The sequence below is a fragment of the Lissotriton vulgaris genome, chromosome 4_1 (assembly GCF_964263255.1).
Source record: "Lissotriton vulgaris chromosome 4_1, aLisVul1.2, whole genome shotgun sequence".
In the NCBI taxonomy this organism is placed as follows: Eukaryota; Metazoa; Chordata; class Amphibia; order Caudata; family Salamandridae; genus Lissotriton; species Lissotriton vulgaris.
In genome coordinates, this window is record NC_141691.1 from 1,665,852,515 (window position 1) to 1,665,879,106 (window position 26,592).

A 26,592-nucleotide genomic window follows, 5' to 3' on the forward strand; every position below is an offset into this window, starting at 1 on the left:
CAGCCATCGTTCGGCACCTCATCAGGCAGAGATTCCTCCTTATCTAAGTGAAAAATTGACAACTCATTTCTTGTTCCCATGTACCACTCATACTGCACATCCAAATCTCTCTGATACTGAGCCTTTTATACTTTGCAGACTGTCAACCATTTCATACCTGTCTTGATAAAGGCCGGCGGTGACCACCGAATGGGGGGCATCAGGGTCGAAACTTAGACGCTAACTCTAGGTCCAGAAACTCCAGGATCCCTTAAAAATCATTAGGACTCTTTGGAGGCTAATCAATTCCTGGCCTTTCAAATAATTGTGTATATAGCTGTATAAAATGTTTTTCTCTGTATATGTCTCCATGCACTGAGCACTTTTTTCACCAATTGTCACCAAATTTCACTAGTGTTTGACGGTTATATCCGATATCTAATGTTTATCACTGAATGAGGTAATTCAGTACAAAAGTGATTGAATTCTGATATAAAGATACTTGAAATCACCACTGGGCTACATGAATATTTTCTTATTTGCTTGAGCATTTATTTCTCATTTGCATATGTGTATCAGAGAGTCCTTTTCTAATTGCATGTACTAGCATTTTTAAAGTAATGTGTCTTACCCGACAGAACCACTTGTTTGTTTAAACATATTCTACCCAGGTTCTGAGGGACACAGGGTTACCCCTTTTCTTTAACCAGCTAAAATCAGCCATGTTGCTCCTGGTCTACCTAGTGGAACGAGCCTGGTAGTGTGACTGTAATGTTTTAGGGTGCCATTAAACTAGAGTTCATGCTCCTGGTATGTGAGAGGAATTTCAATATCCTCAAAAGGAATATTTTCCTTAGGTGGATCATCTTCTTTGTAGAAGTGAAACATCTGTGTTACTGGATGTGATTCTGGGAATACTATCCATGAGTGGATTACCTCTGTCTGATAAGATTCCTGTGCCTTTATCACTAAAACTGCTCTACCACCTCTTGGTGTTAGGCCATGTTTTATACGTTTTAGAGTGATGGCTTTCCTTAAATTTGGAGGGATCATTATAGCATCCTCATTGGTTTCATTAAAACCTGTAAAATCAAAAGTTGTTACGACTGGATCAGCCGCAGCCCCACCAGTCACGGTCATTTTTTATTGAACTATACAGAGCAAGTTTCAGGGGAACAAAAGTAAGATGCACAATTTTTTTGGAACACTGTATCCTTCAAAGTTAAACAAACCAAACAGCTAATACGTAGGATTTTTGTCCTATTCACCTATGGTGGATATTATCCCTACCCACACCACATGTCTTAGGGAGTATTTTGAGTAGGGCTGGGCGTAGTTTGCGAATTAGAGCTTCGCGAAGCTACGCGAAGTGCACTTCGCACTACGCAAGCTACGCGTAGCACTACGCAAACTGCGTAGTAGCATGTTCGCACTGTGCAAGATGCCGTTTTCAATGATTGCACAGTGCGGACAAGCATCCGGCACTGTGCAATCATTGAAAACGGCATCTTGTACAGTGCGAGCTGTAGTTTTCTGACACTCGAGGAGATTTTTACTCGAACTGCAGCTTTCTCAATGAGAACTGGTAGTTTCTCATCGCGAGCGGAGCAATTAGAAACCAGACCTCCTGCCGTTGAGACTCTCGCAGGGAGGTTTATTTTCAAAGCGCGTGATTGGCAACTTGATGTTTCTGATCGCGAACGAGGAAAAAGTCTCACCAGGATGTCATTTTGCTTGCTTGTGGTCCCCAACTTGACGTTGAGGACCTCAAGCAAGCAAAAAATTACCGCTGCACTACGCTACTCGTGTTCATACTGTGCTACGTGCAGTTTGCGTAGTGCGAAGTTGCGCAAACTTCGCAAACTAGGCTAGCATAGTGTAGTGCTTTGCGTAGGCCTAATTATGAGTAGGGGTCTCTTAGAAAACTGTTACTTCAGTATCTAGCATTAAATTAGTGCCTTACCACACCGTTGGGCCCGTGTAGTGTAGTTCCTATACCCCTTATAGGCCCTGCACATTGGAATAATATACAATATAGTTTTAACATAGGACTGAGGTCAGTATGTCTCTATCGAGTACATTAAACTTAATTACTTGTTAGTGCCAGCTAACTCAGAGATCACTTCTCAAATGAACAAGACAGGATTTTTCTCTGACAAACGCATAAACATGACAACTTTGATTCCCTTAGAATCAGAAAAGTTCTCAGAATCGTGGAAACAAAAGATAACAGTTTCACTCAGTCAATCGTGCATGCTTCGTTTCTACAGAGTTTACACAGAAATAGGTAGAGGGGCGTTTCACTAAAAAGGGTTTATTGAACAGTCTTATTTCTCATGTAAGAGATATGAACTGTTACAATTGTAAGACATAATGTGAAGTATAATACTTACAGCGTTAGCAGTAAGATTAAATAATACGGCAATAGCACAGTCTTTTAGCTATGACATATATTCATAAAATACATACATAAATAACACAGGCTAAAATGTGTATACTCATCTGGTGTTTCTAAGTAGTTCTACTCCAGTGTACCTAACCTAAGTGTAGTAAGAGGTAAGAAGTAGGTGCTGTTTTTCTATAGTCTAGTTTAGCTATAGTTAACATTTGCCTGAAGTCCCTCTAGGTTCTCGTCTGCTCCATACCTTTAAAATGAGAGTGGTTGGAACCTTTTCCAAGTCTCGATCTCTGACACCCAGCAAAGGGAGTCAGAAACACTGGAGCTGGATTCTCTGCGATGAGGATGACAGCATCGTGTCAGTGCGTCAAGGCGGGGACTCGAATTCCTTCCGAACTTGCCGTGGCGAGCTGTGTCGAGGCGAAGAAACGTACACACTTTCATAAGGCTGCCGGTTTCGGCTTTGAAGGTGAATTATTAGCACACATGTTACACTCCACTAATGGGATTCGAATTAGGTTAAGGGAGAGTTCTTATGGAAGTGTTTACGGTGGGATGCTGTTTAGGCTAGCGCGGGTAAAGTTTTGGGATTGCATTTAATATTGAGTTATACCCCTCCGCTTTTGTTTTTAGGTCATAGGGCACAGGTTGGAGGGACACAATTAGTACATACATTTTAGTTTGTGAGGTTGAATAGAGGGTAGAATAATCAGGAGTACAGTTTAATTCACATTATTATGTTTATTGGAGAGGGACTTAAATATCTTGATGGCTCAGATGTCTGTCTCAATATCTTTTTAGTACCCCTGACGAAGGGCCCCTGCGACCTGAAATGCATTGGGTGACAAGTAATAAACATCTTTGATTAGCCAACTCGTCGTGTATGATTCATTTTAACGTTTGACTCTTTTAAATGCCTGGAGAGCATACAGGAAACATTTGAAAATGTAAAGTCAATGGATCATGACGGAATTACGCTGCTCTCGCCAGTGATGTTGCAAGTATGGATGAACCATGGATGAAAGTTTTTGGATTAAAGTTTGGTTTACTTTGAAAATTATGGTTATGGCATAAATGAAGAAAAAGTTGTTAACTATATGGAACTGTTCCTGTTCTCGCAGTGCGACAGTCAGGAGCGCAATCGCATTCCTTGTGGACACACTTCTAGAAAGTTGGCATCTTCTTCCCTTCTTGCCTGGCTCTGGTCACATGACTGGTTATAGCTAACAGTTCAGCTTTGTGTATTCCTCCTAGACAGCCATACATAATAGGGAGCTTAGGTGTCCTTTGATGGGCCTTCACTTGGAGGATGGAAGGGAGGAGCTGGGCACAAGCACACTTACACCGGAATTGGCTGTGTCTTGTCTCCACACAAAAGGCTGCATACCCTGCTGTAGTTGGACTAGAGCCAAAGCAGGTAAGGTAGGATGCCTGGAGACTTCAATGGGAAACCGCTAGAAGATACTACCCCTACTTCAAAGGCACATAGACTGCTGCTCTTAAGGACCTGCTGCCCTGTTATGCTGACCTGCTGTTTGCTGCCCTCTTGCCTGGGGAGGAAGAACTGGACCTGAAACTTTATCTTGAACCCAGTGCCCTAGAGTGACTCAAAGGAATAGTTTGCTGGCCTCCTGAACTGAGCCTCAGGGATAAAAAAGGCTTCTTAGTCAGCTCCTGGATCCAGCTGCAGCAGGTTGTTGTCCCCCAAGTGGTGTTTCTTAGGTCCTAGGCACCATACGTGTGGCTCACGGCTCCTTAAATCAATCTTTTTGGCTCTTCGCGAACGTAAACTGGTCTGTTTTCACTGGAACTGCACTGTTCGCACCAAACTTCAGTACAAGTTGCTGCCAGCTCCTCTCTTTGCACAGCAAGCATCTATCATCCACAGAGTATTGCCACGTTAAGCTTCATTCCGGCTCATCTATGGCGGCCAGCTTGCTCTTCGCGCCACACCGGCCACAACCTCTCCTTGCTCCCTGTGACCCTCTACAATGTGAACAGGACTCTTGCAGAAAAAATTTGATGGTAAAACTTCAGTGGGGCTAATCTTGGTCCTGTGCTTCATTGAAGTTGGCCTGAAATGTTGACTTTGAGCCGGTCCTGCACATTCAGATAGCAGTGGTTGGCGCTTTATGATTTTTGGTGCTAACTTACAGTTCATTCTCTAAAAATGCATAACTCTGATTGGATATTTGGTGTTTTGGTCTTGTTTTATTTATTAAATTGTACTCTATTATTACAACCTGGTGTGGGATCTTGCTGTTTGGTGTATTCACTGTTTTAATGTTTGAATTGTTGCACAAATATTCTACTCATTGCTTCTAAGTTAAAACTGACTGCTCTGTACTTTGCTATCAGGGGGTTAAGCACAGGTTGGAGTTTGCTTGTGCCTTACCCCGACTACGACGGTGGTTGTTGCTTCACCAGGACTCATGCCCCAGTCAATCAACAACCCAATTTCTTACATAAACATTCTTGAAATATTATGTAATTGTGTTTTTACATGTGCCAAATGTTTACATCTTTGTAATATGTCCATCAAATAAACATCAAATAATGACACATTGTATTGTGATATGTTGCATATATCTCCATCAGCCACTCTAGGCAAGATGGAAAAAGATAAGTCAAACGAATGAAAGTGCGTACAAATCACATCCAGATATAGGTTAGAGGCTGAAACACAACAACCTCAACTTTTGATGGATATTAGAACTCAGACTTGCTACTGGCACCTTCCAGTATATATTTAGTGACTCCAAGTAGATGTCACAACCAGCTGTTCTCAACCACGTCCCAGATATTATTCTCAAACATTTTAATGATTACATTCAATTTCCAACAGATAATGCTACAGTGAATAATATCAAGGCTGAGTTAAACGGCTTCTGAGGCATAACACATGCAGACAGTGCCATAAAAGTAAACCTCATCACACTGGTGCCACCTCACAACCTGGAGAAAGTGTACTGCAATTTGAAGCTTTTTCACTCTATCAATGTGGAAGTGATTTGCATAGCAGATTTCTAAGTTGCCAGTGTGTGTGCAAGATTCCCAGGTTGCACCCAAAACATGCTAAATCTTCACAGTAGCTCCATACCACAAAATATGGATGACACACCTTTTACCAAGGAGGGATAGCTGGTAATTATCAAAGATTATGTTGATATCAACAGCTATTTGACCATTCTGACCTTCAAAACAAAATTTCAATTACATTTGCGTCTGCACGTATATTTAGCTTATCCAAGTCACATGTGGCTTTTACCACCTCTGAGGAATTTAACAATATCCTCTTCAATGAGCCCCTTGTGTGAACAATGGGTCACGTGGAGCAGGCCTTTGGGATCCTTTGGTGCCTGACCAAGGCAGGAGAATGGACCTCTTCTGCTGATCTATACTCTAAAGATTGTTATGTTATATGGTATGCTTCCTAACACTGCCTCAGAGAGAAATACTGCTGCCAGTCGGAACCCTAGGTGGATGTTGTGGCATGTCAGCAAGTTGACAGTCAGGATGAAGACACTGGCTTCAGGATTAAACTAATTTAAAACATCTTCGTCTGAGGGTAGCTGATTGTAATGATAATTTAATTTGTTTGTATTCCCTATGGACATATTTAGGAATAATGCTACTAATCCACTGATAACATTTCAGATTATTCTCATTATATTCAAAGTGTTTTTTTAGTTGGTTTGAATGTACAATCGAATATTGCCTATATCTTACATATAATGATGACTATGCTTTATGAGAATTTATGTTTTACACCTGTTGATGTTTAATTATCCGAAAATGTATTACATTTTCAAGGACCATGTCATATAGGTCACAAACTTAATATTACGTTTGCCTTCCTTGGTCATGTCATTCTGCAATCTGCTACGTCACTAGCAAGTCAAAGTTGGATGCTTTGGACTTTTGCACAGATTCTGGTTATACAGATATCTGCAGTGCAAGCTGTCTGACCACTGAAGGAATGTTCCTGGAAAAAGTAGCAGTATAATTTCTCTTACTCACGGATTGATGCCAATGTAAATGTGTTTCATCTGAACTTCTAAAACTCAGACTTGATAGTTTTAATTGTAGAATATCTGTTGAAACTATTGCATTTTACGATGGCATCTGAGCATAATGTCTGAGTAAAACATGCGGACAGCCCAATGTGTGGCCAAAGACTAACACTTGTGTTGCTATATGTATTTGGAGGAGCAGTTAGTAATAAAATGAAACACTGGTCTCATATTTTCACCATAGATTAAATCATTATACCATGCAACATAAAAGTCATATATTGTTTGTCATTTTGCCACATTTTAATTTGAGTGTGTACTTCCTAGTGTTATGTCTTCTCTGCATGGTCTCTACACATGTTCACATGTCCTTCTCTCTTTTTAGGCTTTTTTATGTATTGCACTTTTATATTAAAATGCTAAATTAACAAACCACTATATATGTACTTGTACATGCTGATATGACAGTGGCTTTAATTTTGTGTTATGATGCCATGTGTCTGTACAAAATGTTTAGCTGAATGTAAAGTGATGACGCTACAGGATATCTTTTTGGGCCCTTTGAATCTCATTCTGTGCCCTCATGAGATCGTTGTGGACCCTAGGAAGTTCAATAATCCGGCCCAGCTGATCAACCTGCCATGTAGTAGTACCCATCAGCTCTCTACTCATGATTTTGGAATTTGTGACTGCATCCTCCATGCAAGTTTTGCAACAGCCTTTCCAAACCTCCCTGTGACTTTGAGTGGCAGCCACAGGTGTAGTGTGTCCTGCTGCAGAGTGGATGCTATACCTGCGGTTGTCACTGGAGCAAGGATAAGGGTGGGAAACAGTTGTTGGAATATCAAACTTCAGTGGGCTTGTGGTAGCACTGATGTGCTTAATGTTTACAGGACTCTGCTGGGTGTGGTGGATATTTTGCCCTTAGGGAGAGGGAGAGATATAGGCTGCTGGCCAAACAAACCTGATACGCTATGCTGATCTTGAAGATCATCATTATCAGCCAGAGTGGTCAATCTAATTGAAGCTGATAACTAAGATCTTGCTGCTTCACCTTGAATTAAAAAAATTTATGTCATGTGAGGTTCTGTTTATATAGGAGGGTGAGCCGGCGAAGCATGCTCTGACCCCACTGTACTTGGTTTGCTTGAAGATGCCAAGGGCCATGACTGTATATCAGGGAACTTAGGGGGTCATTAGGATGACGGTTGGACTTAGTCCGCCCGCCATCCTATCGGGACTAGGGACCGCCTGCCATAAGGGCGGGGGTCCCGATGTTGGAATTAGGATGCGCCCGCCACAGTGGCGGGCTCATCCCTCAGTTTTAACATTGTGGCAGGCGGTGAATTGAAACATAATTTAGGCCATGGATGGATTTGGATTAAAATACAAAATGTGTTTTTTTTGTTCCTGCAAGCAGTGTTTAGGTGAGGTAATGCCTTTGGAGGCCTATTAATTTTCGTTTCTGGCTTTGCTGAATTAATGTTGTGTCCCGGTGTTACCAATGCATCCTTTGTCTGGCTGTTGTGTGTGTGTGTTTGTCATAGTCCACCATTCGGCTTTGTTCCCTATGTGGCCAGGGGCCATTCTGTATAGTCAGTGTCCATAGGCATGCATGTATGTGTTCTTTGTTTTCCAGGACCTCTGCTTGTTGTTGTGACCATAGGGCTGGTGACCATTTTGTGTAAACAGCCAGTGTGTTTTTGCCATACGCATGCATGTGTTCTTTGTTTGCAGCCATGCCTTCTTGCTTGATGGATGTTGTTTTGTGACCAATGACCATGTGGCTGGTGCCCATTTTGTGTAGCCAGACAGTGAGCTTTCCCCATAGGCCTGCATGTGTTCTCTTTGTTCCCAATGCCTTCTTGCTCACTGTAGCTGCTGACCATGTGGCAATGGCTGGCAGTCATTTTGTGAATCCAGCCAGTGTGGCCCTTTGCTTTGCCATATACTTGCATGGATGCTTGAGCAATGAGGTAGCAGTTTAATACATAGTTATTATATTTTTGAGAATATCTTCACTGATTTATAATTTATGATTTTTTACACATTAGTTTTTTTATGTTTTTTAAACGATTTTCATTACATCGGGCATCAGTTAATCAACCCCATGTCTGCAATAGGTGCACAGCAGCATTCAGCATCTAAGAATTATTCCATTGTCATTATCCAGCAGCACCTCCTTGTGTGCCAACTCCCATGTGATGCACATAAAGGAAACAGTTACATCTGTACATTGTTGTTGCTCTTTCATATGCTTCCTGAGTGTACAGTCAGACACCATGAAAGTTTATGTTGGTGTGGTTTTCGGTTTTATGAATGGATACACTGTATTGTTAATTATTTATAATAAGAGTAAAAAGCGAACACAATACATTATATTGTTTGTTTGTACTACTTATTGAACTGCAAAAATTCCACTTTTTACTGAAGGCCTATGCACGACATGATGCGTGGCCCATACATCACATAGACATCTCTTCAACTTGTGTGAAGCTAAGTGCCAGTGTTAACTGACAGCTTCAAGATGGCCATCAAGAAAGGTGCTACCAAGAAAGTGCCCAGTGCAAAGAAGAAGGGGCTTACCACCACTGGTATTTTGACCTAGACCTTTTTTGGAGAAAATACACTGTGCCTGCCACACCGGCTTCTGGGGAGCAAGATGGGAGCAGCAACAGAATTAGAAAACATGGTAGATTCATACCTTTACTTAGGGAAACTAATAGCGGGTAATACGATGAATAAACTTCACATCAAACACAGTTGCTGTAAAGCTGTATCCCACGCTAATGGTCTGCGCATTTTTTATAGTGCAATGGGGAGAAGGCATTTTGTTTACCTGCTGACGGTTTTCAAAGCAAAAATCCCTACAACTCGGCTTTATGCTATTGAATCTATCCCTGTAAAAGACTGGAGTTTTTAGATAGGATTGAAGGCCAGACTTTGCGTAGATTGTGCAATTCGAACACGCTAGTCCCATTAGCTGCTATTGGACTGGAATTCGGCCTGATAAGCTCCTACATCCAAGGTGTATCCAGGATTTTACATTGGGGATAAAAAATAGCGAGCCTTACTCATTAAGAGGTTTCATGCATCAAGAAATCATTGGCAGTTTTGAGGGGAAATATTCATTTTTTCGTGGTTTCTCTCTGGCGCTAAAACTCTTTTGTGTACAAGAAGAATCAGCAATTACCCTCCCGCCACTATAATTTAAATCTCTTTTAAAAACCCTAAGTGGCAAGCTCAGCTTCAATTGAGATATCAAATTTTGTAATAAAAAAGAGAGATTAAATAATAACTAGGATGAGCTCCCCATGAATCTCCCAGAAATATTTATCTTGGAATTTAGAACACGGAACTCGATGTTGGCTCACCTTAAGTCACATGAATCTTTTACCTTTAAATGATATAACAGTAAGCTGGTCCCAGAACTTGAAAAATTGAAAAATATGTTATTTTTGTGAGTTGAGCATTTAGAATCTGGATCATGCCTTATTTGTCTGTCCAGCATTGGTTTCGAGTCGTCACCGCTGGCTATGGCTAATGTTTTTACAAAATGGTGGTAAAGATGTAGCTTCAGCCCGCAACTTTCTTTTTAATCGAACAAAGCTGTCTGTGTAAAATTATTCAATCTTTTTAAGGAGTTTATGTATATATTGTGGGACTCTCTGTTGCTCTGACCGTTGCCGTGGTCTCTTTCTATCTACCTGGACCCTTCCCTGCAGAAGCAGCACCTCGCCGGACCCGCTCCGCGGGTCCCGCTTCGCCGCGTGGTGTGAGGCGCTGTGTGCTAAAGGAGCGCTTTGCCACAGGAACTGATATCGGATTGGGCAATTGAGAACAGGCAGGCACAGGGCTGCGAGCGGACCGGCAGGGACTCCAACTACCAGGAGCCCCTGCGTGCTGGTCAACCCACAACACCTGGGTCGCTCTCCCTGTTCGCCACGCCCCCTGCCCCAGCAGTGGTAAAAACAGCCTTTGCCAAGAACGTCGTGGGACTCTCTGTTGCTCTGACCGTTGCCGTGGTCTCTTTCTATCTACCTGGACCCTTCCCTGCAGAAGCAGCACCTCGCCGCGTGGTGTGAGGCGCTGTGTGCTAAAGGAGCGCTTTGCCACAGGAACTGATATCGGATTGGGCAATTGAGAACAGGCAGGCACAGGGCTGCGAGCGGACCGGCAGGGACTCCAACTACCAGGAGCCCCTGCGTGCTGGTCAACCCACAACACCTGGGTCGCTCTCCCTGTTCGCCACGCCCCCTGCCCCAGCAGTGGTAAAAACAGCCTTTGCCAAGAACGTCGTGGGACTCTCTGTTGCTCTGACCGTTGCCGTGGTCTCTTTCTATCTACCTGGACCCTTCCCTGCAGAAGCAGCACCTCGCCGGACCCGCTCCGCGGGTCCCGCTTCGTCGCGTGGTGTGAGGCGCTGTGTGCTAAAGGAGCGCTTTGCCACAGGAACTGATATCGGATTGGGCAATTGAGAACAGGCAGGCACAGGGCTGCGAGCGGACCGGCAGGGACTCCAACTACCAGGAGCCCCTGCGTGCTGGTCAACCCACAACACCTGGGTCGCTCTCCCTGTTCGCCACGCCCCCTGCCCCAGCAGTGGTAAAAACAGCCTTTGCCAAGAACGTCGTGGGACTCTCTGTTGCTCTGACCGTTGCCGTGGTCTCTTTCTATCTACCTGGACCCTTCCCTGCAGAAGCAGCACCTCGCCGGACCCGCTCCGCGGATCCCGCTTCACCGCGTGGTGTGAGGCGCTGTGTGCTAAAGGAGCGCTTTGCCACAGGAACTGATATCGGATTGGGCAATTGAGAACAGGCAGGCACAGGGCTGCGAGCGGACCGGCAGGGACTCCAACTACCAGGAGCCCCTGCGTGCTGGTCAACCCACAACACCTGGGTCGCTCTCCCTGTTCGCCACGCCCCCTGCCCCAGCAGTGGTAAAAACAGCCTTTGCCAAGAACGTCGTGGGACTCTCTGTTGCTCTGACCGTTGCCGTGGTCTCTTTCTATCTACCTGGACCCTTCCCTGCAGAAGCAGCACCTCGCCGGACCCGCTCCGCGGGTCCCGCTTCGCCGCGTGGTGTGAGGCGCTGTGTGCTAAAGGAGCGCTTTGCCACAGGAACTGATATCGGATTGGGCAATTGAGAACAGGCAGGCACAGGGCTGCGAGCGGACCGGCAGGGACTCCAACTACCAGGAGCCCCTGCGTGCTGGTCAACCCACAACACCTGGGTCGCTCTCCCTGTTCGCCACGCCCCCTGCCCCAGCAGTGGTAAAAACAGCCTTTGCCAAGAACGTCGTGGGACTCTCTGTTGCTCTGACCGTTGCCGTGGTCTCTTTCTATCTACCTGGACCCTTCCCTGCAGAAGCAGCACCTCGCCGGACCCGCTCCGCGGGTCCCGCTTCGCCGCGTGGTGTGAGGCGCTGTGTGCTAAAGGAGCGCTTTGCCACAGGAACTGATATCGGATTGGGCAATTGAGAACAGGCAGGCACAGGGCTGCGAGCGGACCGGCAGGGACTCCAACTACCAGGAGCCCCTGCGTGCTGGTCAACCCACAGCACCTGGGTCGCTCTCCCTGTTCGCCACGCCCCCTGCCCCAGCAGTGGTAAAAACAGCCTTTGCCAAGAATGTCGTGGGACTCTCTGTTGCTCTGACCGTTGCCGTGGTCTCTTTCTATCCACCTGGACCCTTCCCTGCAGAAGCAGCACCTCGCCGCGTGGTGTGAGGCGCTGTGTGCTAAAGGAGCGCTTTGCCACAGGAACTGATATCGGATTGGGCAATTGAGAACAGGCAGGCACAGGGCTGCGAGCGGACCGGCAGGGACTCCAACTACCAGGAGCCCCTGCGTGCTGGTCAACCCACAACACCTGGGTCGCTCTCCCTGTTCGCCACGCCCCCTGCCCCACCCTTTCCTCCTTATTAGTCTACTACAACCCCGCTGCGCGGGAGCGCGCGGGAGGGCGCCGGGAGAAGCCCGGGACAAGGGCGGGACCGTCTGTGGCCGTCCGGGGCCGAGGGAGGCCGGGCCGGGCCACCCCTCTTGCCAGCGCCATACACCATCTATCCCAGTAAGTGCTATAGACTTTCCTGCATATTTTGTAATCAATATGGCAATGACTGCTAATACAAGCCCTGCAATCAGCCATTTGATGCCTCTTCCAACGGAGCCTGGTCCTCTGGCCATTGGTCCCCTTGACAAATTCTTTTTTAATCGCTCACTGACAATAGACAAAGAACTATCTTTGGCTGAGAAGCGTGCTGAGCGTAGGCTATCCATCGAAATACTTAAGAACTCTACGGACAAGTTTCCAAATGTAGCCTACCCCACTTTGGTAACCCCCTTATCATCAGTTAACCTCCCAGTTACATACGAACACCGTGAGTCTCAGGGTGATAAAGCAAACAAGAGTGTTGTGGCAGATTCAAATAATCCTTGTGGTAGTATATCCCACTCATCACCGCACTCTGATTTGGGTCCTCAGGCTACATTGACCAATTCCAAAACCGGGTCTAAAAGGAAACGTCCAGCTTCCGTAAAAAAATGTAAAAAGATGGTCAGACCTCCACAAAAACTCAGGAAGCTACATAAACTTGTGAACATTGGGAAGGCAGTTAACGAACAAGTCCAAAGTACAGGAAGTGTAATACCAACTATTCCTGTATCCCAGGATAATCAAGACAAAGCGGACAATTCTTGTTCTGTTTCCAATGTACCAAGTAAAGAAAATGTTGTATCATTTGTAAATGTGCTTCCAGAATTGGAAAAAATGTTTAGACTGCTACTTACCCCCCTTGAGGATAGAATTGCTAAGCTCGCAGATAGGTTAAACCACTTTGAGCAGACAACCTTAGACAATTTCTATTCTACAAAATCCCTGATTAAAGCAAATAGGGTGGAAACAAACTCAAACCCCCAGGTCTTAAATAACCCTCATGTACAGGACAAGGGTAGAAATCCCCGAAATGGCTCTCCTTTACCTCCCAAACAAAACAAACCTCCAGCCAAAGCCACTGCAAAAACCTTAGATAGGGCCGAGAGAGTGACTGCGGGTTCTGAACCATCGCAGTCGACTTCAACACATCCTACACAGCCCATATTAGCCCAGACACAAAACCAACCGGCCGTCGCAGATGTTGTGATTACTTTGTGTCAACAAGTGGGTAAAGTACCAACATCTGTAAACGTAACCAACAATACACGCATACCTCCAAACCTCCCGGGGGGAGGAACCGGGGCTAATGTACACCAGCCGGCTGGTAAATCCTTAACATCGTCCCAAGCAAATAACAAACTACAGGTGCAGAAACCTGCCCCCCAACTTGTTCCCCAAGTTCCCAAATCTATCCCACCGCCCTTGCCAAAGCCACCTCATAGAAAACCCCCAATAAATCTTACTCCAGACTCCTTCCCCTATGTGGCAGTTCTTATCAATGTACCACCTTTACCCCCAGGACAGAGAGAAAAATTCCAGATGCTTAAAAACAAGACCATGCACTGGTTAAAGGAAAATCGTCCTCTGCCGGGTGATATTGATGGGCTAATAATAGGGGCAAGGAGAATTGACTGGATGGGTTATACACCAAAAACCCTGGGGGGGACTGTATAGTGGTTAACTTCCAAGACCCTAGGGTGGTGGGATGGATAACAAGGCAGGGATGGGGAACAAATAAGGGTGGTATTGGTATTGTGGACCTTACCTTCTTTTACCCCCGACCCTCAAGTGTAACTACAAGTCTACTCAACGAGCCCTTAATTCCCCCCATTGTACCATGGCCAGTTATTCCCTTACCACCTCCCCCTGCTGGTCATAATCATATCCCACATACATATTACAATCCCTATGTAGGATGGCAGGATTCGGGCTGGGGGTATTGACATACTGGTATTGATAGCATGGGTGGAATTATAAATGAAGAGGAAGGGACACGTGATGTTTGTGGTAATACTATTTCCATAAATCTATTGGAGAACAACATCGAGGCTGGGTGTGTGGCTGGAGAAGGTGGCTTAAAACTGGGAACATTAAATACAAATGTCTTATACCCTGCAATAGATGACTTAACTGTGGACCCAACAGATGATTTAGAAAGGCTGACTAGTCCAATGAAAAGCCCAATGTCAGCCCATGTATTTCCACTTGTCAAAGCTCGGGACGGGACAAACGTAGATACTGGTACTCTTTTATCTTGGAATGTCGCCGGGTTGGCTAGCAAGTTGGATTCCCAACTTTGGGTGGATTTCATAAGTGGTTTTGACATCTGTTGCTTTCAAGAAACTTGGGCTTGTGATCCACTCTTTTGCCTAGGTTACTTGAATTACTGTATACCAGCCTTAAAAGGGGGAAGAGGGCGGCCCAAGGGTGGCCTAACAGTTTGGGTTAGACAGGGTTTGCACATTGACATAAAAATCCTAGATGTGGGAAATATTGATCTACAAGCTCTCAGACTCTCTTTTGCAAAAGGCCAACCAATAGACTTATACAATGTTTATGTGAGAGGAGATAAAGTAACAAATTTATCCACTATTGAGTTGTTGTCTGATGTCTTGGAGGTCAATTCCCAGGAAAATGTAAAGATAATTGTTGGGGATTTAAACAGGACTTTCGAACCCTTGGACTGTACAAATGACCTTATGGAGAGTGAAGAGGATAATCTCTGGGGAGTACCATCTCTAAACCTAAAACCCGTGAAGCGATGGACAAAAGAGATTCTATTGCTAAATGGAATTTGTTTGGAACATGGCCTAAGAGCTCTTAACGGTAGGACACCCGGTGACAAGGAGGGCAGCAACACTTTTGACAATGGTATTAATAGGAGCCGAATTGATTATATATTGTGCAGTCTCCAGCTGTGGAATGGGGTTGTCGACATGGTTGTTAGGCCCCGGGTTGAAAGTGACCACAACCCCCTATGTGTGTCACACAAGTGGTGGAATACAGGTCTAGGAAACCCTACTGAGACACACGATGAAACCCCTCTTTTAAGTAACGATGAGCGAAGGTTAAAATGGCCCAAGGTACTAGCAAATGAGGCCATCCTGACATACATTACCAATGAGGTTGATCGTGCAATTTCCGCGATTGAAACTGTAGTCCCAGTGGTGCCAGGGGACAACGGTATCACTGAAATCCACAATAAGTTATTCTCCCTTTTAAGACCATGCTTTTTCATTAAGAAAACTAAAGGGAAGAAAACCAAGGAAGTAGGCAGGTGGTTCGATAACCACTGTAGAGCAGCACGTCTAGATTTGGGGCATGCAATAAGGAACAGGGACCGTGCCGCAGTGACAAAGAATAGGAAACTGTACAAATCAGCCATTTATCGTGCTAAAAAGAAATGGGACGAAGATCATTGGGCCCAATTAAAAGAAGCCTCTGACAATAAAGACTCAATGTTATTCTGGAAAATTATCAAATGGGGTAGTGGTGCGGGCCCAGCAAAACCCGACAACAATGTACCAGTGGAATCCTGGGTCGATTACTTCGGGCCACAGTACGTGGAAAGTAATAAATCCGTGGTAGCTGACAATATAATACTGGTTTATGCAACCGAAGATCTATTCTCCTTTAGTGAAGCAGAAATTGCCATCTGTTCCACGAAATGTGGGAGGGCGCCAGGCCCAGATGGTATCCCCCCTGATATCTTTAAACATGATGTGACTAGATGGGCGAGATATACCCTCCTTGTGGCAAATGCCCTAGCAAAGGGGGCAGTGGTTCCAGATATTTGGAAGGGTGCAACCATTATCCCCATCCACAAGAAGGGCGATCGCTCATTGCCTGCTAATTACAGGCCTATAAGTCTAATAGCCACCATGCAGAAAATAGTCGGGAGAATGGTAACAAACCAGCTAATGGACTGGGTAGAAGATAATAGCGCCCTCTCCCCATACCAAGCGGGATTCAGGAGAGCAACTAGTACCATCGACCAGGTCTTCCGCTTCACCATATTGCGGTGGAAGACCGTCGAACTGGGAAGGGGCAGCCTGTACGTCGCGTTTGTCGACCTGCGGGCGGCGTTCGATCTAGTCCCCCGGTACAAGCTATGGTCGGTTCTCCAAAAGCTGGGGATTCCTGCAGAACTGCTAACATTAATCATGCGACTGCATGAATCCAACTTTGCCAGAGTCCAGTGGGGAGGTAGTAGGGAGATAACATCGGACTTCCCTGTGGAAAGGGGTGTTAGGCAAGGCTGTTCCATGGCCCCTCTACTTTTCTCGTTATTCATTAACGGGATAGTCGAGAGAATGTTGAGGGCTAGTGTAGATGCCCCATCGTTAGCGGACACCAGGGTTCCGATCCTGATGTTCGCTGACGACACTCTTATTTTGTCTAAAACCCCCATGGGGCTGCAACGTGCATTAAGCATTTTTGATGCTTTTTGCTTGGAGCACGGGCTAGAGGTAAATGTTGGAAAAACCAAACTAATGGTCTTCTCTGCAGGACGCAGAAGCTATCCTAAAATAACCCTAAATAACAGCAGGCTCGATATAGTTAATGAATTCACGTATTTGGGAGTGCAGATCGCGGGGGGGACTGGCTGGACGCATCATGTGAACAAAGTAGTCCTAAAGCACCAGCAGCTTTCAGGTGCCCTAAGGGGGGAACACCGTAAATCAAAAACAAAACCTATAAAACCCGCAATGACAGTGTACGATGCGAAGGTTTTGGGTGCCACCCTATATGGCGCGGAACTATGGGCTTGGAATAGTCTGGTGGCTCTCCAGACTTCCGAGAACAAGTTCATGCGAGGGATTACTGGACTCCCACAGAGCACCCCCCTAATCCCATTGTTCCTGGAGTTAGGCAGACACACGATTGTCGACAGAGCTCGATTGCGACCAATTCTTTACTGGAGACGTCTTTGGACGACTCCAGAAATAAGACAGTACGCGGAGGGCTTTCTGTGGATAATCAAGGAAGATATCTTCCATAAGATAAAATGGTTAAAACATCTGAAGACCATGTTGGTAAATCTAGGGTTTTCGAATCTTTGGAACAACCCCGAGGGAGAAATCTTCCCAAGCAAAGAAGCCCTCAAAGAGCAATATTGGGATTGGGTGGGAGGCAAGATGCTGAATGACACCAGGACAGATTCTATGTCTGGTCGTTTTCTGGAGACCAAAATTTTTCCTGTCCTAGAAAACTACTGGGCCAATATTACGGTACCGATGGACAGGAAACTTGTCTTCCAGTTAAGGTCAGGATCTATCCCCCTTAAGAAATTGACATCTGGCTGGCACAGACCCACTAACAATCTATGTCCTGCTTGTGAAAATGCCGAGGAGAGTCTAGGCCATTTTCTCTTCGCATGTCAAGCCTATGTAAACCCGAGGAGAAAATGGCTCTCGCCGGTATGCAAAAATTTGGGGACACGCGATAGTGCAGTGGCCTTAAGAATCCTATGCACAACAAACCAGGATTCGCTAGTGATGGGGGTAGCCAAATACATGGGTTGGGCTTGGGCGATAAGACGACGGTCTCTGGGGGGTAGCAGGTAACCAGGGATTCCCTTTAATAAATTTTTATGTAATTGGTATAAATTGTTTTATCTGTAATGTTGTATGAGCTGCTCTGTGTTTAATGAATTTTTTATTCTGTGACTATGTATTTTTGAGTAATTGTTTTGATTTTATGTGCTTTTATGAGAATTGTCTCGAATAAAGCTTATACAAACGAAACGTATATATTTTAATCTTTTATACAGTCCTCTAAATGGCCTTTTATCTCTGTGCCTGTTGCCCTAATATGGAGTATTAATATTCTCTCCCTCTTCTGATTGTATTTTGCACATGCTTTGGCTACTACTTAATTTCTCTTTGCACAATTGGGATATGTTTTGCTTTTTGTCCACTTTTTAGTTGCTAATTAAAACTGATTCTCTATTGATGCTGGTTTTTGGACTATATTATGCATATGCATCTGTTGTAACACAACTGCCTTTGTATTCCTATTCTCTTGCTGCTAATTTTAAATTCAATTTTCTGTTAAAATCAGACTTTAAAAATTACTGCTGAAGCTGGACTTTCAATCGTATTTTGCACATGAACTGGCTGCTTCTTAAATGCTCTTTGCACAATTAGGGATAGGCTTTGTTACCTCAATCCTATTCCTGCTAATCCCAAACTTTATTTGCCAAAGCTGCTATGCGTTGAAAAATTTGTATATGTAGTTGTCACCATTAATGTCCTTCCGTATAGTTTTTTTTATATTTTACGTAGTGAGTTATATGTATTCTTTTATGTGGACCTCATTTGAGTTCCAAATCTTTAATACATTTTGAATTGAATTGGGAGCAGCACCCTCGTATCAGTGAACCCACCATAATCGAGGCCTAGGCCCATGTCTGTCACGAAGGCAGCCAGTCTAATCACGATAACGCAGACGAACAGTGATGTTGAAAGTGACTTATCTCTATCACAACGTAGTACACAATCATTGCAGGAAACCCAGAGAAGTGGACAACAACAGCCGTAACACCAATAGTAGGTCCTCCTGAAGTAGGACCAGTTTCGCAGATTGAGCTTCTTGCTGAGGAAGTAGAGCAAGACACTCTTTCAGAATATCCATTGCCTTCCATATCTCCAGCTAGAAAAAAAAGGGTTAGTTGAACACCTTCTTCTCCAAGCCCCCTTTTTGATGATCAAGATACCACTTGGATCCCACCTTAGTCTAAGATTGAGACATGCTGCAAGTCAATGTTAGAGAGAAGGAAGGTTCCTGAAAGCCTTAGAGTTATGGAGACAGATACAGAAGAGGAGGATGACAATGTGCCAGTCTTCATGGATGTTAGCCCAGCCCCAGTGGAGACCAACGTTACCCCATCCCAATTTGCTGGTAGGGATGTGGCACCGCAGATACCACCACTGCCAGCTGCCATATTTGCAAAGTCCCTGTAGTGACCTACATCCACAACCACCTCTGTAGAAGTAGGTACCCTGCAGAGAGTCAAATGTCAAAACGCCCACCTACGGCCAGTTGATCTGATGTTGGCAGTGGCACCAGCATTAGCAAGAAGAAGGTGAACATTGCCAAATGCTCCACTTGCAGAGAAAGTGTTAGTCGGGGTAAGCTTGGTACAAACTAAGGTATCAAGGGCTAAACAACCCATTTGAGAAAGCCCCGTATGATCTAATGGGGGCGCACCTTAGTGGTCAAAACACTGAAAGTGTTGTTGGTAAAAGAGTGAAAGGCTGAGCACGGAATCCAATACGATCATGGGGGAAGGTGAAGAAGAGGAAGACTTGTTACGCAAAGTAACCCTCTCCCCATCAGTGCAGTAGTATCACCCACAACATCGCAAAGGAACAGAAAGGACAGCAACTGCCCCACTGAAATGAAGATTGAGCCTACCACTTTCTGCACTCAAGAAGCCACCGGCATCAGTGGCACCAGAAAATAAAAAAATCCTGAATACTATTCCTGGCATTTTTAAGCCGGAGGGGCAATCTGAACGCAACCACCCAACGGCACGTTTGTACAATACAAGGTTGACTAAAATGATGATGCTGGAACTCCTCCATTTTTCTTTTGTGGAAGGGATGGATTTTCTTAAATTAGTGGCAGATATCTGCCTGAAATGGAAGATTCCCAACTGGTCCTATTTTGCCAGAGTTGCTGTTCCAGCGCTGCATCACGATGTGCTGGAATTGCTTGGACAAGCTTAGCTGCTGAGTGCTGTTCACACTATCAATCTGATGACTGACATGTGGACCATTTGCTAAGCCACTGATTAAGTGTGCATCAGTGCACACTGGATCTCTTTTGTGGGGGCTAGAGAAAAGATATCTGCAGGTGGTGACAGTGCTGAGATTTTTAATGCCACTCTGAAGCATGCAACAGGAGCCATGTTGCCATGAGAGAAATCCCATACTTCTTCAAACATTTTGGAAGACTTTAACAACAAGGTTTAAATGGCTGTGACCAAGAGGGCTTAACATCGGATTTGTTGACATGGACAATGGTAGTGATATAGTTAGGGCCATGGCCGATGGCGGCTATTTCAGGGTCTTGTGTTTGGCACATTGCATTAACATCATTGCACAGGACTTTCTCAAAACAGAGGACCAACTAAGCAATTTGCGGTCCACCTCCAGTAGAACCTGCACTCATTTCAGACTTTCATTTGAAGCCAGCAAAACAGCTGATGGTCATTCAGAGTGATAATTGAATGCAAGTTAGAGAATTCATACAGGAGGTGGCAACACATTGGAAGTCAACTTATTACATGCTTGAATGCCTGTTTGAGAAGGGCAGACTGATCAATGAATATGTCATGAAAATATGGAATGCAACTGTGAAAGTTATAAGCATTGAGATGGACCAATGGGGTGTAGTGAAATGTCTGACAGAGATGCTGCTTCTTTTTTGGGTGTTCATACAGGAGGTCAGCATGGAGGGCAGCACCATGTGCCAATTTATCCCATTGTTGCACATGCTACAGGAACATCTAAAGGAGGTGTCTGCAATGTACGCAGGTTTGGAGGAAGAAAAGATGCATATGACTTGGTGGAGAGCTTAATTATTTCGCTTATCTGGTAATACAAGGGTACAAAGTGACAGTGTGTCATCCAAATATTATATCTGTGCCACAATTCTTGATCCACAGTACAAACCATTACTGTCCACTTTAATTCCTTTTTCAGACAGGTATGTTGCAAAACATGGATAGCTGAGCTAGAAAAAGAACGGCAGGAAATTAGAGGCCCACTCCTGCAGGGCACAAGTTCTGTGGGGCAGCCTTCAAGTTCATAGCCTGAGGGCAGTGCATTTGGCTCACAGCAGCCAAAACCAACAACAAGAACACCATCAACAACTAGAACAGGTGCATTAGTCCTAAAATCTGCAACAGAAAGATTTCTACTGGCAGGACATAAGTCCAGTGTAGAGGCGATGGCAAATGAGGCCAAGAAAGGTGGAGCACCAATGATCATTGAGCAGATGGTCCAGGCCTTTCTGGAAGACCCAACAGAGGTCTACCTTGATCAAACCCCATTGGTGTATTAGTATGGGAAGAGGAGCCAATGGCCAGTGCTCTGCAGGCTAGCAATAAACTATCTGGTCTGCCCGGTAGCCAGCGTCTCAGCTGAGTGTGTTTTAAGTGCTGCTTGTGCCATTGTCACAGTGAGATTAACCAGACTCTTGCTCCAAAACATGAAGTGATTAACCATGATTCAAATGAATGAGCACTTTATACCACCAGATTACTTCATACCTGAAGTAAGACAGGAGGAAGATGAGGGAGATTCAGGTCATGGAAGTAGTGTGTTAGATGACTTACCTCTGGGTAAACCACCAGAGTTTGAGGATGAGCTCAACTTCCCTGATTACTAGACTTGAGCTAACAACCATAACATCTTTTCTCTCAGTCTCTATTGCTTTTATTAGTTTTTGTCTGGTTGACTAATTCATTCCCACCATCTTGCTCTTAGGCACATTTTATTGCCGGATTAGAGGTGCAATAGTGTGCAGTAGAGCAGTCCTCCTCCCCACACATTTCCTTCAAGGACATTAGATGGAGAGATACAAAGAAATGTATGCCTGCCTCCAACCCTGGGCTGTGACTACCTATTTTTTCCTAGTTTATTATTACCCTATCCGGACTGCCCCAGATTATTTGATTTAGACTATCCATTGTCTACTTCGAGAACAATGGTTCTGTAATGTAGCATGCTCACAGTGAGCATGCCTGAATTAGAAGAGCAGGTAAATGGCATACATTGCATACTGAGTGATTGTTGTTTGTGAGTGTGTTGAGATGATTCATGTGGTAGCATCCAGTGACACTGGGTGTTTGTTTATCTGTAACTATTATACTTTATTGTGCTTGTAATGATTTACAATGTTGATGGCCTACTGATGGCTGATCATTTTTCCGATGAAGGTGATTTGTTTATCCTTCCCCTTTGAGAGATAGAATTTTTTTTCACCTAATTCACTCCACACTGCTTTGTTTAATTGTTTCTTCCTTTATACTCCTCAAAGAGTCAGACACATCCTGTCCCTTTAGACTAGATAACGCAAACTTATATCTCCCCAAAAAATGACTCAATTTATCTCTAGTTGTACAACAACAAACTTGTACTACAGGTCAATCTTTTGCATTTGAGTCGAGGCACAGTCGGTAAAGAGACACCTTACTCATAGTGTTTACTTAACTCCTACAGATAATTTAATTTGTAATATATTTGCTCTCTTTCAAAGCTCTGTAACACAGAACATTTAGATATATAATGTAACTTGGGTCTCTCTGGGGCAGATGGACAATGTGGTTTGGTTTACAACTACTGATCATTCATTCATTTCCTTTTCCTCCCATAACAGATTTATTATGGCCGGCTGCTTATTGCCAAGATGAATGTTGTCATTGTGTAGTGTTTGTCTTTGTCAAACATTTACACAAAGCCACCTTCCTATCCGTTACTCAGAAGCCTAACTCCGCCAAACAAGTCCCATCGTCATCTATACAGGCTTGCTTACTACATTCAGGCATATAATATTCAGAAAGTCCTGATGATGATCCCGTTATTTGTTGTTTGGGATCAAAATGCCATCGACCAATAGGATAGTTACACACAAGTTTTCCACTGTGAAGTATTTGTGTGTTAACTATGGTTGGATAGCTTAAATAAGCATTATCATTGACTATAAGCATCCTCTCTGCTGTTGCCTGAAAACCTTTCTTTGTATTGTTTTTTTTTGTTATGTCTTCAAAGATTAGGATACAGGAGTGTATCCCACTGTATACATGTTCTTGAAAAATTCTTTTATAACCTACATTGATTAAATGCTGTGTCCGGCTGGACACCTTTTTTGAATATAGTACACATTGTTGACTATATTTTATGTGTCTTGTGTATCAAATACGTTAAGGACCACTGTTGTTTTCAAATAAGCATCATCATTCAGGCACTGTATTGCATCAAAGCTTACCCTTGTCCATTGTGTAGGTTGAGTCAACTTAATTTTGTAACTTTTACTATCTCACTATTGTTCTGAATAAATCAATTTAGCATTGCTTGTCATATTTTCTCTATTATACCTCTTCTTGCGTACTAGTACTTTAGCCTGGTGACTGCCTCAATTTCTTTTTTATGCTTGCATAAATTAACGGCATTAACTAATTTTTCTATTTCAATTTAGTTAGTTCCCTATGATGAATAGACCTTATCCTGCAGTTTGGGTTTATCTAGGAGGGAGTGGGACCTCGCTTCTGAAGCCTTACCTGTTAGTGCACTAGCAGGCTACTACTACCACCACCATGGCATGTTGGGAAATCATGCAGCCCTTGCTACATTTATTCAGGTAAGAGAGCTGTGGTTGATTATTGAACTGCAATCTGTATGCAATGTAAATTCACTCCCCCTTGGAGTCCTTAGGGGCTAATATAGTTCAAGTTGCAGACTACAGAGCCTATGAGGAGAGAGTAATAGGACAAGGGAGGGTACTGCATAACTATTTTTATTGTTACACTATCAGCAGACTGTGTGAAGTAAACCAGTAACACCCCAAAAAAGATTTAAATCATAATGTAAAACGATAAAAATGTTATTCCCCTAACAATATAAATTAAACCCACAACTAGCCCACCCCTCTCCCTGCCCCAACCAATGTCCCAAGTAGTGTCCAATGTAGTAAAATCCAAAAATTAAATTGTCATTAAAGAAAATCCCCAAAATGCCCCAACTCACACATCCTCACCCTTTCCCCACAACAAGTCCCACATACCAAAAAAAGGATTCAAAAACAGGCAGAAGAGGGCACTAACGGTGGGCTAGGAGCTCCTTAATGGTTTTCATGTGCCCCTCCAATCTCTCCATCCGTTCCTCCTGCCTGTCTTCCATGCATACCAGCCTCTGCATAATGCAGTACTGAAATACACGCAATTAGGGTGGAGCAGCAGTGGTGGAAAGGCGGCGTGCAGCTTTCATCGGATCGTGGCGACGGTGTACTGGAGGCATTGAGGCCTGGCTGGGGCCCCAGGCATCTGAAGCTGCTTCTCCCACCTCTTCCTCCTTCAGGACCACCAGCCGCTGGTATTCAGCCCTGGTGGCCTCCAGTATCCACTGCTGGGTCTGGGCTGCTATTTGATGCCTGTTAGGAATCGGGTTAGCACACTTCGACGTTACTTTGTTCCAACTAAATAGATTTGCTTGGCAGAAAGAAAAATAAATATTAACTTACTCCACTGTGGGTAATTTAGGGGGATGAGGCCGGGTAGGTAGATGTTTCACTGATCATCATCATCAGGTGCCTAATCTATTGCTAGCAGTGATTCACTTTGTTTGGCAATTGTGAAAGGGAAGCATTTTAACAAAAGTAATCTGTTATGAAAGCCATAATAAACTATATCATTTGACCAGAGGAATGTGGCACATGCAAATAATGTTTTCTTCATATCTTGCAGAAGGCTGGGACAGCTGGAATTTAGGAAAATTATGCAATAGGATAAGACTGAGTGGGCACTGGAATTGTAGGGAAGCACAACTATTTTTCGCATTTCCATGAAATTTGTAAATGGGCCTGCATATTAACTGAGGCAGACGCACATTGCACAACCAACAATGCAGTGCTGGCGATGTAACCAGGCTGCTGTTAGGTCACCATGGCTTTCACTGATGAAATGCCATGGGTAAGGAGGGGGGTGATTGATGATGGGTGGGTAGGTAGTAATATACATAATATATGTTGCACTTGCACTCATGAGTCAAGGGAGTAGTCTGAAACACCACCTCAACACTTTGAATCAAAACATTGAAAAAAATATTGTGAGCAAATAAAGGTGAGAAGAATGCTACTCCAGAGGAGCACCCCAATATCTTGTTTCTTCTTCATTGCAAGTATTTTTCCATTCATCATTGTATTGTTCTTCTAGAATTATTATTCTTCACCTTTGGCTTTGCTCCTCACCATTTAAGTTTTACATTCTCTCAATCTAGTCTATTCTTCACCATTGAAAAACAACCGTCCTTCCAGCCATACATCCATCCATCCAAACATGGCTCTGTCTCAACAAACCTTTCACCAACATACATTTACCCACCCATTTATCCTTTCACCCATCAAACCCACTAGAGGATTCCTTTCACCCACTCAGGCAAGCATAATTTCTCCCATACACATTTGCCCTAACCATGTATCCTATCAGTCACCTATATGCATCATTTCACCCACGCATCCTTCTCTTCCAATCACATTTACATTTCACCCTGCCATTCTCCTTCCATCCTTCTTTCTCTTTTCCACCAATGCATCATAGTTAAAGGTCTTTATGAAACTTTGTCTGCTGATTTGCAGATAGAAGAGGCCATTACTCAACTTCCGCTGTATATGCTAAAGAGGGGTGTGTACAACTGCTCACACTTCAACAGTAAGCCCTTGCAGTGAGTATATAATTTATTGTCAATAAGCAAGCACTATAGACTTAGTACTGCCCACCACAGCTCAACCCCTACTGATGCCGCATCTGCAGACTGGCTGGCGCCGGAACTGCTGGCCCCCCACTGGTGGTCGGTGTGAATAAAAAAACATTACACAAATGTTTTAGATGCCCAATAAGCCTCCCCTATAAAAAAGATGTATAGCAAAATACAACCACACAGTTCATTACAATTCGGTTACAATATCTTCTATCAATAATATCCGGTTGGGAATTCTGTTGGTGGCAATTTTTGAAAAGCCTCAAGACAAACTGTAATGGTGGGGTGGCAGAGCTATTGATAAATCTGAGATTTTGAAAAAAAATAAAAGAGTGGACAAGGGAACACATTGTCTTGGATGGCAAATGCAATGGGGCCGTCCTATTCACACTTCCCTCCAGTCTTGGTGCACGGTCAACAGTTCACCAATTGCTGCTAATAATACTAGGCCTCGCTAATACACAACGTTGGGGTGTCCAACATGACCATGACTACTCTCTCATTTTACTGATTGAGCATTAGCAAATAAGAAAAAGCCTTCTCATCCACAAAGATGCGTAGAACTCCTTACTTGGGCATGCAATTTTCACTGCAGAGTTGTAGTACGTGACCAATGGGATCTTTGAGTCTTACAGTACCACCACTAGGTAGTCTACAAAATTTATAAGGGGAGAGGGAAAGCTGACTGAGAAAGCAGAAGAAAGGAAGCTATAGACAGACTAGTACAGAGACAGTTTGAAGTAAAGTACAAAAATTTGAAATTAGAAAATAAATAAATAGGAT